The 12,388-nt window shown below is 38.2% G+C and overlaps 1 long non-coding RNA gene across 3 annotated transcripts in view; it reads left to right on the top strand.

The window, feature by feature from the left end:
* LOC116714145 (uncharacterized) overlaps positions 1-12,388 on the top strand; it is a 132,321-nt gene that overhangs the window by 7,831 nt on the left and 112,102 nt on the right. For all 3 annotated transcript variants that reach the window (XR_004338014.1, XR_004338013.1, XR_004338012.1), the window contains exon 2: positions 2,716-2,775. This is a non-coding gene — a long non-coding RNA (uncharacterized LOC116714145). The remainder of the gene's footprint in view (positions 1-2,715; positions 2,776-12,388) is intronic.

The raw sequence follows: 12,388 nt of genomic DNA, 5'->3' as shown, positions 1-12,388 counted from the left end.
CAGCAGCAGAGTGTTTTTCAAATGACATTTTTTAGAACTTCTTTTAAAATCACAATTTCCCTTCGTTTCTGGAGAGTTCATTCAAATCCAGTGTGCTTTCTTTGTTTTAAATGTTGATCTTGCATGTGCAGCTTGTCAAACAATAACTCAGACATGTTCTTGTGGTTATTCAACTTCATTTTAACAAGCCTGGATGTTTTTATTTTGCTGAAAAGCAGAATAAATACTTTTGCATGTTGTTTTCAATAATTTGTTTACTTACTAATTACAAATGCCTAATTACCAGAAACAGTGTTCATAGAAAAATAGATTTTATGAGTACTTACCTAATATTTAACAGGTTGAGTGGATTATTAATTTTCTTTTATTAAAAAAATGCAGTAAATGCAACATACAAACAAATTTCCAGCCATTTTTAAACTCTTCTAATTTCATTACCTTAAACATGTGAATAAGTTGCAACATTCTGTACCATTACGTATTTTGGACACATGTTGCTGTTGGTAACCTTCCTGCATTTATTTTGTAGCTGGAAGCAAATAATTTCATACCTGAAATAAATAATTGAGATATAATTGAATTAATAATTCTATAATTCGGTAGCACGAAGGGATTTTGGTAGAACTTTAATTCTGGTCACATATTTGAAGTATGTGTGTTGCTTTTGATGTACTCCCCCTTTGAACAGTGCATGTGTATTGGGATGAAGGGTGTGAAATTCACAGTGTCCTGCTGCAAAAGGACAATCTTTGTTAGCTTTGCTGTGATGTCACAGTCTTACTTTGCCATTTTTTAAAAAAAATTTAAGGCTCGCTGTATTGGAATTTTTATAAATGATCTATGAGTGGCCTCAAGTGGTCAGATAATTATTAGACAAAATGTACAAGAAGTACTTGTATTTTTTGGCTTTAGTTTTAGGCATTGAGGGGGGCATAGGTGAGTGTAACTGTTTTTCACAGTTCTGCTCATTCTGCAGTATTCACAGGGATTTGGCAAGTAGCCAAAATCTGCAAATAGTTGAGATCCCCCTCTGAAAACTTTCTAGTTGCATGTTTTAGTATTTCAGACTCCAAATATACCTTAAAATGCATAGTGGAAACTGCCTTAGCGCTATGTCTTACCTCTGCACTTGTTGGCGCAGCCAATGAGCACCAAGGAGAATGAATGGCGCTCTGAGATTGGCTGCTTTGCAAGTGCCAGTCAGTAGCATCTAGACACATCTAGGTTCTCAAGTTGTATTTTGATTTGAATATTTTAGTGACATTCCACAGAAAAATCTGTAAATAGGTGGGGGTGCACAGTGCAGGACTAAGAATAAAATTTCTGTATTAGTGGTGTGTATCTGAAGTTAAGATGACTCTACGGACCACAATCTATCTCGCCACTTCTCTTACTTCATTCAGCTCCTCTCATTAGCTGATTTCAGGTCTGTAGGACAGTAGAAGAGATCGGGAGGTGTGATAAACAGATTTGCTGTCCCCGACCTATTGTTCTGAGTGCTTCCTTTTGCTTTAGCTCAGCTCTGTGCTAACAATCTGCTTTATGCAGCCAGCCTCCAGACCGAAGCTGACAGCATGTGTGAATTGGCTTGTCTTGCTGATGTTGCAGTTACAGTTATCCAGAACACCTGGGCGCTCAGACACCAAACAGACTCACCAGTCTGCTACGGCTGACGTGCTGTCAGGATGGGCTCGGTGGCATAATTTACGCAGGTCACAGTCACGCAGACTGTTTAACTGGGTGGGAGTTGAGGGTGCATGGAGTCATAGCTTGTTTACCCTGTGCCTGATGGCCCCCCACCAGCAGCTACAGCAATTATCACCTTGAAGGAATGTGGAACCCTCGTGTTAAATTCTCTTTGACCCCCTGATGTAGGAGGTCAGGAGGTTGGGCGCTCTCTCCAGGGGTGGGTGAGCGCTGGGATGCGTGTGTGGGTGACAAAAGTCAGTGGGCGTGGGGGTTAGTGCTGTGTGTGTTTATGCATATGTAGATTTAAAGGACCCCCTCCCTGCTCTCGATCCAGCAGCCAATCCCTACACCTGCAGACCCCCAGCAAAGCAAACAACTTCTACTTACGGTTTCTGTAAAGTAAATTAGTTTCTAAAGATTTGACTTAGATTTACTCTATAGGCTTTGTTGGAGGATACGTGCAACAATATTTTTTGGTATGACAAAGTGGTATCAGAGGGTAGCTCTCAGCCTTCACCTTGCACTTGAAGTTCAGCGTGTTAAATGATGCTTTTCACACTTTTCTCGTATCAGTATCACACAGAGGAAGCTTTCACAAATGACTCCAACCACTAACACAGAGTCAGTTCTTCTCCTCATTATTTTAATGTGTTTGTCTCAAGCTGTTTTTAGTACACAAGTGTAAATCACAACTTTCCAAGTAAGTGTAGGGCACTGAAAAGAATTGGTGTTAGTGTGCACGCTTGTGAAAGTAAATGGAGGAAAAGGTGAGAAGGGAGTGGGTTTAGATATGAGAAGTCTGATACATCTGATGCTTTTTCTTCTAAAAAGGAATAAAGATGTGAACATATGACATAGCAGAGGACAATACATCTTTTTCCGTCTAACTGCTTTTTATCGACTTTAAATAACTTCATTATCATTGAAAGTAGTATCATATAATAAATGGCGTTTAAATTTATCACACGTTTTTTGTGCCCGTGTTTAATGCTTGGAGTTTATGTGACTTTATCTCTTCTTTTACAGGTTCTCTGTCATCCACAGTTTAATGAAAGGAATGGTACGAGGTGTCAACGTGTTTCAGAGGTAACACACCAAAGTCTGCTTCAGATGTCTGTATTCATGTAATAAATCATTTCTGTCTTTGGTGATGTATTGCTGGAGGTAATTTTTTGGCTTTTGATTTGCTTTGAAGTCTGCAGTGAGATATAAATGTATTTCTGAGATGTCTTGCTGATTTGTGCCTTGATTTATCCAGGATTATAAACTTTTTTCTGTCATAGCTGGTTCATGTTAAGCTGTGTGTTGTTTAACTGAAGTGCAGCCACCCTTGAAATGTGAAGGCCCTTACACGTTGTGACAAACTAGAGTATCCCCGCAGTGTCATCAGATCACAGCGTCACTTCTCATTAACCATCCATTCAGAGCATTTTTTCACCCAACCAGCCAAACTGATGGACAGCAGAGGCTTTGGTCAGCATCTAAATCTTTATAAAGGTTACAAGAGTGTTCCTCTCTGTTTCAAACTGCCCTGGTATATTGGAGGTGGCTGAAGTGAAGTGGGGTGGGAGGTTTAACTTCGCTGTCTTTTGATAAGAAATTCTTTGAAGATTATTGAAGTGTTTGTATGATAATAGATCCAGTCGCATGTCTATGGTAGAAAATCAGAGCTTTGCCTTTAACCATCGCGCCACTTTTTTGTCTTTTCTTTGCACTTCATATAATATTTAATCTACTTTGTCCTGATTCTAAGTGTAATTTCAACAGATAGTGGTCTGTTCTTACAGCAACAGTTAAATTTCCAGGCACATAGTTCCGTTTTATAGCACAACCAGGTAGCTATGTTACCTTCAGTTATAAAAATGCTGTGTATATTGAACATAACTTAAAAGAACTTTGTGCAATTTCACGCCTTGAAATTGGGCGTCTGTATCTTTAAGAGGCTGCTCTTTCCGACATTCAGCACTTCATCACAACAATGCTACTGCATTATGCCATTTACAACCAGGAATATGTCTACAATGAGTTGTTCCTCAGCAGACTCACAGTTCCACCATGTGTTTGCTAATTGCTGCTGCCACTAGTCTGGAGGAGCTGTGTGCAAGTAGCACTTTGCAGTACTGACCTGAAGGTAAATGTTACACAGTTTGTGTCCAGGATGTGTGAGGTCTGCAAGGGAAGCAGTTTCCTGCTTCCTGATCTTTGACCTTTTCAAGTTTTGGATGGAGGGAGGTTTTATGCTTAAATTATTCTCCATCATGTCTGGATCTTATTGAATCACTTTCATTTACTTTTTTGTGAGTGGTTTCACTTTGAGAAATTTTGTAGCATTTCATTGTCACATGATTTTGTGCCACAAGGTCAAAATGCAACTGTTGAAAATAATAAAACATGAAACTGTTTATTTGAACATTCATTTGTGTTTATAAACAACTCCAGGTAAATAATCTTTTTAGTTAGGTTTCTTATAACAAGTTTCGTATAACAAATTTGTCTTATAACAAAGAATTGAAAATTATTCCATCAATGGTCAATGCCATATTTTATGTAAATATGGAACTGTGTTTTCTCCCTGAATCTGATCAGTTGTTAGTGTTTTCTATACATTTAAATGTGAATCATGTCTACTAATCTATATTAAATTGTAGCAAGATGTGCAAGAGCATAAAAAGATATTAACGCCATACTCTATTGTTAACACTTTTGGGAAGACTTTTGCTATTTTCTTTATAGCAATTAGTGCAACTAATATTACTTTGTAATTAATTTGTAATTGCACATTTATCATTTATACTTATGTATATTTTGTTCTAAGTTTAATAGTCCCTTTGGTGACAAGTGTGCCAATTACTCATTTGGAGAGGTGCTTATTTTACGCTCTCTATTTCTGTTGCGTTCCTCCCATTCAACTACTTGAATATTAGAATGACTGAATTTGCCTTATTGTTCTTTACCAGGGCAAAACAACAACACAAAACACAGCATAAACTCCCTAACTGCATCTTTTTGTCTGCTTGATAGCCTGACTTTGAGCGAGCCCCCCCTCACCCTCGCTCTGCAGACTTCTGTTTCCCTCTGCACACTCACTGCCGCGGCACTCATCCATGAGCAATACACTCATTCACACGCGCTCTCGCATGACTACACAAATGCACAAACAGGACTTCGACCCCAACTGGCTCACGCACACAGAGCACGTTCACTTACTCGCTCAGGAATTATCGTGGTAGTAAAACTGGAGAGGAAGAGTTGGAGAGAGATGAGGGGGGTAACAGAGGGAGGGAAATGAGTGTGACTGCCCTATCATAAGCAGTTTTTCCCCAAGCAATTTTTTTTAATGTGGTCCATGTCTGTGACCCAATCATGAGGACAAGCTATTGTTTTGTTCTGCAGCAGCTACAGCTTGCATATTTAGAGAAGCAGAAGTTAAATTAGTTGCTTTTTAAGGAGAAATTCTTTTTATGTTCAGTTTCCATAATTTTAACTAACAGAAGAGTTAAAACAGTGTTATTTGCATTGCAGGTGTGCAGTATCTTCTTTTATTCTCCTAAAGTGGTTGCAAAGCTTACTCATGTTGTGCTTTGAAGGATGTGACAGACTTGTTCTTGAGTGCGTTGTGCTGCTCTTCTCACTTTTTTCTTTTTTTCTACTGGTACATCTCTGACTCTCGCTGCGTTTATATGTGTATGCGTGTGTGTGGGCGTGGGTGTGCGCGTGCTTGTGTGTGTGCTGTCTGGTCCGCTGCTTTGACACAAAAAAAGGAAGACCAGGCCGCCCCGTTCTTTGTTTTGCTTCTTGTAGGAAACTAGCAGCAAATTGTGGCTCAATGAGGCGTTGCTGTTTTGTATAGTCTGATAAAGTGCAAACCAAACCGTCTGGGCAGCAGTGTTTTCTATTGTAGCTCGGCCTATGAATGTAGGTCTGTGTGATGGTTGGTTAGTGTTGAACATTAAGTGATTGAGCGTGGTTGTGGTAGTGGTTGGACGGGGTGCAGGGGGTGCAGGGAGCCATTCACTCAGTTTTAAGATGTCACCCAGTGTTTAGAGCGGCTGTCCACTGTGTTTAATTGTGATGAGGGGTAATTAGAGCTCCGCTTAAGACTCTTGGAGAGTTTTCTGTTTTGAATGTCTTCGAGGGCTTCAGAATCCCAAGGTTGTGGAGTTCTCTGTAGAGGCAGCATGACACACTTGTCAAAATGATCAGAGCAGGGCATATGTGTGTGGGTGTGTTTTTGTGCCAGTGGGAAATATCCAAGTTTTTTACTTCAATGAGTTCTTCCAACACCTGCAGTAACTACTTAGGTTGAAAAATGAAAGGAACGATAGAAAGAATGTGCAGTAATAATTTTTTTTAGTCCCTTTCAAAACGAGCTTGCACACAAAGGATAAAAAGTTATTTTAAATGAACACGTGGATTCGACTAAATTGTGCCATGATCAGGCTTTTCTTAGCCAATTTCAATTCCTGATTTTCTTTGAGGTCTAATTTTTAAAGATTTGGTTTTATCACACATAAACTTAGCTGCAGGATCACTAATTGATACTTTAGAGTTGTAACAATAAATGAGGGAATTACAAGGTCACCCACAGTTATGCATCAAAACATATTTCCCCTACTTTTATTTGATTATTTATTGCCTTTTATTGTTCAAGGTCAAGGTTCTTGTTGTACTTCTCTTTACTTGCATGGCTTTAGTCAAGTTTTCCCTTCAGAAGTGTTTACTTGTGGTCTGTATGGCTATAGTAAAAACATTTGAACTATGGATGAAACCCATGAAAGTTTTTTAAAAAGACCACCGCAAAACGAAAATGTTAATCTGATTTGTACAGAAATTGTGTTTTTGCTGAGGATTTTAAAATGCTGGACATAGAGACAGAGGTGATTAAAAATGATCACAGTAGCTGTGTTTCCATTAACCATATAACTGCACAAATTGAAATTACAAAAATAAATTTGCTTAATGGAACCAGAAATGTTGAAAAAAGTCATATGTTTCAATGAACAGCTTTTGCTCTAGAATGAGGTGGTTTTTTCAGCTGTATTGAAATTAGGGCTGAAACGATTCATCGAGTAACTCGAGTAACTCGATTACAAAAAATCCTCGAGGAAATTTATCTGCCTCGAAGCTTCGCTAAATTTATTGTATTGTAATAAGCAATGCTGTTAAATACGCAGCACACTGGTCTAGCCGGAGGGTTTTTGTGTTGCACAACGCTACCACTTCCGTTAGCGCCTGGAGCATATGTGCTAAGTTTGTAGCTATGGAGGGAACCGGAGAATGCTCAGAAGGAGAACCCCGAAAGCGACAAAAAATGTCAAAAGTTTGGGAACATTTTAGGCTAAACAGAAAGGACAACACAGCGCAATGCATCCACTGCAAAGCAGAATTGGCGTACCACAACAGCACGACATCAATGTTGCAGCATCTGAAGAGAAAACACCCGCTACATGCATCCAACTCGTACACGGTTGCCAACAGGTAACGTTTATGTTCTCTTTGCTAACTACGTTGTGTGATAATCTGCCATGTTATAGATGTAAATTGAGGCACATTATTTTGCTAACGTTACATCTAAACATAGCGGTTACTTAACCGGGTGTAGTGTAAATTGTATGTGAGGGTGGAACTGAGAGAAATTATGCAGGACTTAATGTAAGTTTGTTAATAAAAATACGCAGCAACAGATTACAGGCATAAGCTGAAAAGCATTTATTTATTGGTGTCTTTCCATCCTGAAAAGTTACAGTCTTTTCTTCTCGCTACTGTTATGTATGAATTAGAAATTTTTGATTAATATTTTTTGTAGTAATTCTATATTTGTTTATACCTAAGCAATCAAGAATAAATAATAGCATCGTTTTAATAAAAATAGCAACATTTTTGCATTTTATCATGACTAGTTAAGGCTGCAGAACTCTGTACAAACTCAAACCTTTACATTTTGAGTAAGTTTATTTTTTTCCTAACATAGATTACATTCTGTTTTCCAATACATAAAAAAACATTTCACTGCATTTAGATTTTTCTGTGATGGTTAAAAATAATGCTTTTAATTAAAGCATCCTCAAAACTCACACATAAATGAAAGCCTTAATATCTTAGTATAACTTTTCTTCAGGTTAAAGCAAACTACTGTTACAAGTAAACTTTCTAAACTACAAACATTTAACTGTTAGGGATGCTCAAAAAGGAGATATTGGACTGATCTGGACTAACTGGTGTTATTGCAGATTTGCCAATAGTTTATTTTATAAATTTTTTTTATCCGATTACTCGATTAATCGTAAGAATAATCGATAGATTACTCGATTACTAAAATATTCGTTTACAACAGCCCTAATTGAAATAGATGTATTTTGCAAAACTGCAATGGAAACACTTGTGAAAACCATGAAGATGACAGGAAGTAGCAGGAAGAAGGTGGTTTGCTTTGGGTTTTTTTGGACATTGTGATGCTGGCTCCACCTGAGCTCTCACAGCGTTACATATTTAATAAAAAGGTCATTCGTATGTGTTGAATCCGTAACTCTTCTTTAAAATCACCAACTAAAATTTCTCCAAAATGCAGCATATGAAGCTGCTCCCAAGAATATCGGTTTATTGCTCCAATGCCTGAATAAGACACCAACATCTCCTCTGATGGCTGATAGATGAGCGCTAACACCATGGCTGAATTGTCAATATATCTCAGAATTGCTTTCATCCGTCGCTGACATGATTTTTAATGACTTATCGCGTGAACAAACTTATTCACGTGTGATTTTAATTTAATTTCCTATTTAATGGAAACCCATCAATTATGAAATTGTTCTTTTCAACATTAGCAGAATATAGACAAAAATTTGTGCCGATTTGTAATGGAAACACAGCTACGGAGACCCACTCTGCACATGCCTTCTCAGGCTCTCTGTGGTAGAAACCACAACAAACCAGTTAAAGGTTTATTTGTCTTTGTTTTTCTTTGTCATGACTTTCCATTAAACCTCAGATGGAACGGTGTGCTCCTTTTGCATTCAACCCTGAGTTTTTGCAAATTTATTTACTAACACTTGTGATGATTTGTGGCTCATTAAATCACACATAGTGCTGCAAAATAGCTATGTCTGCACATGGTTTAGCAGAGAACATCCACACTTCCCAAATCACTTGTTTTTATTGTTAGTGTTCACTTGTCTAATGAAAAAAGTAAGTTAAATTTCCATGTAATTTCTAAGATGAAAGCTGTTTTCCTCTTGGAGATTAAGTGATTTAATAGACTGGATTCCTACAAGGCTTGGGTGCATGTGGAACGAAACACAGTTAAGATCCACAGATCAAGTCCATTGAGTCAAGTAAAACAAACATGTGGCTTGCAAGAACAACAATAGGAGGAGGGTCTGGGGTGCACGGCTGACCTTTTCCGAAGCAGTTTGGGACGCATTCGAGCGTTCTGCTCCTTCAGAGGCTGTAGGGGTAATTCTCTGCCACTGTGCACATGTTGCACTGCGTTTGTCAGAACGGGTGTTGGTCAGAACTTCTCATGTTTACTAGGTGAGCATGGAATTGTGTTGCAAATGTGATAAAATATGGATATCCATTTTTCAACACTCCAGTGTGACCTTCATCAATTCAGATACACCCTGACGATTTTTCATTTATTCCCCAAAGCTCAAAGACTGGCTGTGGGCCTCTCAGAGCAGGAGACTGGCTTGAGGAACAGGCCAAGGAGCCATCTTGGACATGGGATAAAGGGGCCCAACGGCACAAAGCCCCATTCCCTGCTCCTCCATGTGGAAAATAGCAGGAGCAAGAGGAGGAGGGGAAGGAAGAGAAAGAAAAAAGCAGAGGAAAGAGGAGGAGGGAGCAACAATTAGTGGGATCTTCTAATCACCAGGGCAACACTCATTTAATTGACATGTGAAATCTGAATTCATCTAACAAGTCGATAGGCACCACGACAATGGAGCAGTTTAAGTCCAAGGTCTGCTGGTGGAAGCACGAGAGGGGAAGCGGCAGCTGAGGGATGAGGCCACGCTCTTTGTTAGCGGTAGCAGCGCTGCTGGGTGGGAAGGTTGTCCACGTGGAGATTATAACGCATTATGTCTTTGACCCTTCTCCATTGCAGCACTTAGCTGCTAACACAGAGCAGGTATGCTCCAAAGCAACAGGTTTTTTTTTATTTGTGAATGTTCTTGTTATTATTTTCTGCACAACCCAGAGTGAGTAAACAACAATTATTTTTACCTCTGAAATACCAAGTCTAATACTTCCAATGGCTTGAAAGAAGAGAAAAAAAAACACCAAAAAGAAATGGGGGTGGGCGGGGGGGGGAGAGAACAGTTGTCTGCTCATTCCCACTTCTACAGAAATCAATAAGCTATTTAAGGTCATCAGAAAGAGGCATCACTGTCAATGTGCTGCTGCGGGAAGTGAAAACACACCAACGCTCACTGCCACCTCGCAGGGGAACTTGGAAATAATCCATGTCTTTTACCCTTATGATTATTCTAACAGGTCTTTGAACTGTGAGATTTGGGCATTTTTCTGCAGAAAAAAAAAATCATGCAAAAATCATGCAAAAATCATGCAAATATTTTTCTCACACATGATTACATGGAGGAAAACAGATGTTTCTGGGTCTAGCACTAGGGCAGGTGTTGCAGGTACTTAAATTACTGGTTTAAACTTTTAATATGAAGGTCGATCAAACAATTTTTAGATTTTGGAGGGTTCAGTTTAGCTGCATTGAGTAAAACTTTGACAGGAAAATCACTATGCTATTTTGAACTTTGCTAATAGGGACAAATTTAATCTTACCTATAAGTGGATGTAAGTGTTTCAATTAAATCCAGGATTGGGGACTATGGATGCTTTGTGTCTCTCAAACCACAGTGTTGATTTAGAAGTTTATTTTGAAATAATATACCTACAGGTATATATAATGCATATTCAGGTTTTTAGCAGAGGACTCAAGGTTTTTATTTAAAATCTTCTTATTTTTCAAAAAGTCCATTATGCTGTGGAAGAGAAACAAGCCCAGAGCATTATGAGTTCTCCTCTTTACCCTGGACATTATGTGGTTTCATAGCATATTTATTAAATGTTTTAGACTTGACCTGCCTTGAGTTTTTGCTGCTGAAAAGTTATTTCATCTCATTTGACCAAAGAATATGTTAAATTCCCATCTCAGTTTATCAAACTTCACATGTTTACCTTTGTGATGGTTGGGCAGAAGATGCGTTTTTGGGGGACATCAAATCCCAGCAGCTATTTGACACAGGGATCAAAGTAAATGGTCGTCAGGGAGATTTAGTGACCAAGATGCCAATCCTTGTTGCAGTTCTCTTGTAGTGAGGTTTGGAAAAAAATATCTATTATTTAGTTAAAATTGACCATTTCTTAATTAGAAAGTTTTTCTCCACTCAGTGAATTTACTCAAATAAAAGTGTGGATGTCTCTAAAATGTTCAAGATTATGCTTGCAATGAAAAAAATGAATTAAATTTAAAGGTTTTTAAGCATATTTTCCCAGAGTGCTGATGGGAATATATGTGCGGAGTGTTTGCGCTGCATAAATCCAAAAAGATTTCCCGTCATCAGTAGAACTACCAGGAAAAAAATTAAGACCATAATTAGAGCTAACCTTTTTTCTTTTCATTCTGTTTCTCTGTAAATGTGTTTCTGAATATAAATCAAAATATATTTAAAGTTGAAATTAAAAAAATTAACAAAATATTAAAACTAAGAAAGTGACGCACAAGTTTATGAATTTTTAATCCAAACTCTTTTTGATTAAAACGCATTACTGGACAGAAATCCTTGAAAAAGAGGAGGAGATCAAACACATTTTATCTGCTGGGACACTTAAGGATTACTGATAACAGATCCAGCAGTTTTAAACTTAAAGTCCTTTGCTGCATTGCAGCAAAGCCTTAAGACAATCAGGGCCAAGCTGTTGGGGTGCAGATGTGTTATAAGATCAACTTTAGCATCTGACTCTGTCTCTGTGGCATCAACTGTTGCCTGAATTTCTGACTGGTTTCCAGTAGAACTACTCAATATCATTTGTGCCAAATTCAAATCGTGCTGATGATTTTGTCTCTTTGCCATTTTATTCCTCTGTATTCCCAGTTGTTTCATACCCAACAAATTGTACCCACATTCCCTGCAGTTATATGTTATGTACCTACAAGCAGGAAGTCCCAATGGGTTGTTTATTTATTTTTTGCTTAGGTGTCATAATCACTATCTTTTTTGTAAGAATCAACCATCCACAGATGAAACTAAATTCCTCCTTTAATTCATATGTGCTTCTAATCTGCATAAAGTGGTTGTTATAAAAAGTCTGCCTATATTTATTTTGGGTTTCTTGTGTTTTTAAAAACTGATACAAGTTTTCTTTTGTGCCTAATCCCAGCAGATACCGTCTTAGCTAAAGGCTTCCTGGACTTCTCTGGCACCTGTCTATCAAGTCATATATCTTAGGAGAGTCACAACTACAAAAACGTATACATCGCAACATTACCAAGCTCGGTATGTCCTTAATCCTGGGTATTTTCCACATACTTTGACCTTTATATTTGGTCTGGGTTGTAAAAAATCCATTCACAATACTAACACTTACGCTGCCCTTTAGTTTGAGTTTTGTTCTTTTGATTCTGGCCTAACAGACAGTCCTATTGTCCATGGTGACTTCGTTGAAGTGGCAGAGAGTCAGAGGG

The sequence above is a fragment of the Xiphophorus hellerii genome, chromosome 23 (genome assembly GCF_003331165.1).
Source record: "Xiphophorus hellerii strain 12219 chromosome 23, Xiphophorus_hellerii-4.1, whole genome shotgun sequence".
In the NCBI taxonomy this organism is placed as follows: Eukaryota; Metazoa; Chordata; class Actinopteri; order Cyprinodontiformes; family Poeciliidae; genus Xiphophorus; species Xiphophorus hellerii.
Note: the sequence above shows the minus strand (reverse complement) of the source record. Positions and strands in the feature narration are given on the sequence as shown.